Below are 4,888 nucleotides of genomic sequence, written 5' to 3'. Positions count from 1 at the left end.
TAGTTTTAAAACGAAATTTTCCACAAACAGCGCACAGACGGCATTATGCCAGGAAGTTATAAGCCAGCCACATGAACAAAACTTTTTTTCTCGCTCAAATATTCTAGCAGTTCACTGTTTTCAATGCATTAAGTCAGCACTTTTTTTTCAAATACAATTCAGATGGTCGCCAAAATGGCCGGGACGTTTGGCATGGAATGGTCCAGCTATATTTAAGCAAAATAACTTACACAAATAACAATGTTTGTTCATCTACCATGACCACACTAGAAAACGTTGTTCAGGCATTGTGACACTAAAATTTTCAGCGTCGTACTGCCTAAACAACTTCTTTGATAAACTCAACACTCACGCCGAGAAAAAGCCGCTCAATCACGGTGGTTGTTAAAGGCGCCGTAGACAATGTTGAAAATAAAAAAAAATCAACTCATCAGTGCTGTCACTTTTTCTTCGTCATTACTGACACGGAAGATTTTTCGGTTATCCATGTGGAGGTTCAGGAAGTAGGCTTGCTCTAGGCTGGGGCCGGGGGTTAGACTACGCAGGACGTCAGCGGCACCCTCTCATCCTGTAATAAGAGCAAATATGACTTCTCATAAAAGGATGTTCGTGCTGTTCTGGCAGCACCATATATAAAGAATGTGTAGTGTGTATCCTTCGAAATGGCGTGTATTTGACATTACACCGAACTCGAAGCATACAACCCATACATTCCAATAATTTCGTTTGATAAAGAAAAGAGTTTTCCAGCATACAGCAAATTCCCGAAATGAGGTGAAGTGTAAGACTACAGCTCAAAAATGGCACTTACGAAAGCCTGAACTCACCTAAGAATCAAATTCCTTCTAGGGTAGTGAGCCAGTGTGAAAAACAAGTCTTAAAGTACAACGTTCAGAACATGTAGCATTAATCAAAACGCACAAGAAACTTACCTCTTCATGTACAAACAGTGAAGACATGTCTGCTTTCTCTCTTACATGAGAACAAATGATCTTGGGCGTGGCACTAGCGAAGAGTTCTGCAAAAAAAAAAAGTAAAAGATTTATTGACTTTAATCACGCCTCTAACAATCTGAGGAATTGTTACAAGTCACCAATCAGTGCAATTCTGACTGCCTCTATAAGGGCATCAAAAATGAACAATTTTCTCGTTCTTTCTATCCTCACAAGACGCTACGTCAATGGAATCTAATCCAAATTTGACGCTGTGCTTCCTATTTGCCTGCTTTCTAGACCTAGGGCTGCGAACATGTGTTTTGTGCACCTAATCTAACACAGAAATTCGTCATCTATAATTCAATCATCGTAATTCATTGTAATTTGATAAAAGATGTGATAGCTCGTCCAGTTTTTAAAGAGTTGCGGGCCTGCAATAGGTACTGCCTAGCACGTATGAAAGTGTTTCTTTAAAATTTTTTTCAAAGCTTGCTTTCAGAAAAAGCATCTGGCATACTTCGACAACCAAGCCCATCCTCTGATGGCTATCAGGGGCACGCTATTAGCGATTATTGACCACGGGATTTACAAACGTAACCCGTGCCTAAATACTCAGTTAAACACAATCAAGCTAGTAGGAGCGCTCGAACGACACCAACGCGCGCGGACGCCGTCTACGTTGCAGCAGCCTTGGCTTATGCTAGAGCTACCGCACATAGCTCCCACAGTCACGTATATTCTCTCGATTCTGTTATAACGCCGATCGTTATCGCAGATGAAGGCAAAGCACGAAAACAGCAAACAGAAACGAGGGAAAACAACGCACGGCGATGGCCACAACAACGCGCCTTTGGAAGTCTGCTAGATCTTTCCCTGTTGCTGGTGACACTTGCCCTAAATAGCTTAAAAGACCGAGGCGCACGTGCTGGGAGCATCGCGGCAGCAAAAAAAAAAAAAAGTCATTTCGTACAGTGCGCCTCTGTACAAACTTTTTTCTTTTTCTTTCTTTTTTTACGCTTACACCTACAGAAGAACGTTGCACATTTGAGTATTAATAGAAATGTTATTACTATTTAGCCCAAAGCACATCTTAAAACAATATTAATCACTTTGTGCAGTGTAGAGACAATGTGCGATCAGCAACTAATCCCGCCCTTGTTAAGTGATCACATCACTCACTGTATCAGTGATGCAGGCACTTACACAACATCGCGCATAGCAGTGTGAACTCATTAAGTCACACGTTTAATCGGGCATCTGCAACAGGCCCGCGAACGCATGCTGTTGTAAAAGGCTGGCAGCCTACTTCGGCAGAGCTGCTGCAGGCGCCCAGCTAGCGCTGTATGATTACTACCTACGAAAACAGTACACTCACCGTTAACAGGCCCACATTGTCCGTGTCCGCCACTCCATGAATATTCCTTAATCCGAGCGTCACTTAGAACACGGTGTCATGGGTGACCACCATTGAATATGCGCCTGTTCGCTAGAACACACACAGCGACCAAGACCCTAGACCAACGCAACGCATTTGAAAGACGATGTCTCGTCTTTCAAGAGCAACGTTGAGAGAGCAACGAGAGAGCAACGTTGAGAGAGAGAAGGAGGAGGCACTGGTGGCGGTGTCGCAGCTGTCGACACAGGTGTTCGGTGACGCAACTATTCGCTTATCTACGCCGCTGTTGTGGGAGCAACGCTGGCCGGGGTTAGCGCGGGAGGGGGGGGGGGGGGGAGGAGCGGAAAACCCTCCACGGAGCCTACATACGCCGCGCCGCGCCTTCGTCGTTTAGGGCGGTGCCACTCTTTGACACAGCTCGTGCCGCCTCCCACCGTCGGGCAGCGTTGCCAGCACACGTTACCATAGTAACGGGGCAGACGCGGCGCCATCTTGTGCTCAGTCGGTTCACTGCCGCCGTGTGCGCGTGTCTGCGTGCGTGCCGCCTGTAACTCGCCGTGACTTTTGTTGACCACGGGAAGCTTTTCGTAACCATGCCAGCTCTGTGAACGTGTTGGGAGTTGTATGAGCTCCGAAAATGCCCGGCTGTTGCGTTCCGCAATGTACGAACTATTGCAGAAAAGGCATACGGATGTTCCGCTTCCCGGCCAGCCCGAACCGAAGAAAGCGCTGGCTTGTACAAGTGAAAAGGGACCGCTGGGAGCCCACTGCTGCTCCTCGTGTTTGCGGTGTGAGTATTGCACCTCGCTTCATGTTTTTTCGCACGCGTACTTGCAGCTATATTCTAATATGTAAGTGCTATGCACCTGCAACGCTTTCAGCGAGCGTCGTCGTGTCCTCAACCTCTCCTCCGTCGCCGCCGCGCCGTTGCGCGTCGGTAGCGGAGGCCATGGCCTGTTTTGATGGCTTCCAGCGACGACTGTGCGTAGCCGAGCGGCAATTTAGCGTGCGAATGCAGCGTGCGCGCAAGTGGATGCTTTGCGTGGTTCGATTATGCCGGATTACGCATGCATGGAACGTGAATGTTCAAAACTAAGCCTGGTTACAAAACATCCCCAAAAGGCCCGGACCATTCGCTCTTGCTAAAAAAACACGCTATTCTCGTCACTGCGACAAAAATTGGTTGAGACCAAGCGACAAAAGCGGTCACTAAGTGACTGCCAAATCTTCGAACAAATCTTCAGACTTCGGCAATCAATTTTGAAGCTGCCGTGGGCTGGATATTCATCGGGTCGCCGAAAAAATTGGCTGGCGATCTCCCCCTCTACCGTAGACTCTCCTCGTAGGTGTTGTGAAATCCCCCCTACCACAGACGGGCAATTGTTTCCTGCGTTGCTTGTGCTGACATTCCGCGCGTGGGTGGAATATATGATTGATTCTTTCTTGCAACACTGCCAAACTGCGTATGACGGGTCACTAAAGTCTGCAAAGATTTCTGTGTCGAACCGCCCCATAAAAATTCCCATACTGCAATTAGAGGGCATAATCAATATCCATTCCAAAAGATAAAAAACGCGCGAAAGCGAGCATTCTGCCTCGCTAGCGAGTAATTCAAATGCATTATGTGGTTTTCAAATATTGTTAAGATTGACTTTTTTTATTCTAGGCACATTTTGAAGATTCAAGTTTTGAGCAGCACCGACAAGATGGACTGAAAAAGCTGAGGCCGGATGCTGTCCCAACTCTCTTTCTCTATCGTGGTAAGAACATATCTGAACTCGTTATATCAAGCCGTAATATGGACGCAAATTTAATTTTCCTTTGAATTTGTGAATCTTGTTTGGGTCATTCAGAGAAAAGACAAGCTCATCTAAATGCATTGCCTCAATTGCACTGTGGCGTTTCGCTCTTATTTTTTTACTCGGAACATCTATAAGGAACAGTAATATGCTTTGTGTGGTGCAGACCATGCAAGAAAGTGCATGATAACATTTTTCTTGTAATTTTTAGTCTGCAAAGCGAAAATGAGTATTGGAACTGTTTGCTGAGCGAGATTGCATAGGCAAGCATGTTATTGTAGTAATGTTCGTATGTTTAATTTTTTCCAGCTGCTCCAAAACATCGGAAGTCCCCGAAGAAGCGCACTTCTGTCATGAAACCTGCGAATTCTTCTAACACTAAACGTGTTTGCCCATCTGGAGACATTCCACAGCTGCCTATGAATCCTTGCGACATACCGAGTTTTGAGAACGGTGTTCAGTTGAGTGCTCATGTTTCAGCAGCCGTTTTACAGCCAGATGCTCTTCCTCAAGACACTGCTGAGTTCGCGGGAGGTGATCCCCCAGACGCCCATTTGCTGTCACGTTGGCCCACCAACAAGGCAGCAAGCATCAGTACCAGTGATCCTAAGTCCAGGCTTGCTCACGCATTGGGAGCCGTCTCATTTCCTCTATTGCCTAAAAATAATCTAGAAAGTGATGCAGACAGTGCTGCTGAGTGTAGGTGCGAGTGTACATCAGTGTGTGTGCCCCTGTCATTTGTTTTTCCAGCCAATGAA

General features: G+C 46.3%; 1 long non-coding RNA gene across 1 annotated transcript; it reads right to left on the bottom strand.

Annotated features, from left to right (window-relative positions):
- Positions 1-403: 403 nt before the first annotated feature.
- LOC142766958 (uncharacterized) lies at positions 404-2,519 on the bottom strand. The gene is made up of 3 exons (XR_012884683.1): positions 2,311-2,519; positions 933-1,018; positions 404-568 (listed from the first exon to the last, which is right to left on the bottom strand). It is a non-coding gene; the product is annotated as an uncharacterized LOC142766958 (long non-coding RNA).
- Between the last annotated feature and the right edge of the window lie 2,369 nt (positions 2,520-4,888).

The sequence above is a fragment of the Rhipicephalus microplus genome, chromosome 7 (genome assembly GCF_043290135.1).
Source record: "Rhipicephalus microplus isolate Deutch F79 chromosome 7, USDA_Rmic, whole genome shotgun sequence".
In the NCBI taxonomy this organism is placed as follows: domain Eukaryota; kingdom Metazoa; phylum Arthropoda; class Arachnida; order Ixodida; family Ixodidae; genus Rhipicephalus; species Rhipicephalus microplus.
This window is presented reverse-complemented; position numbering and strand designations above follow the sequence as displayed.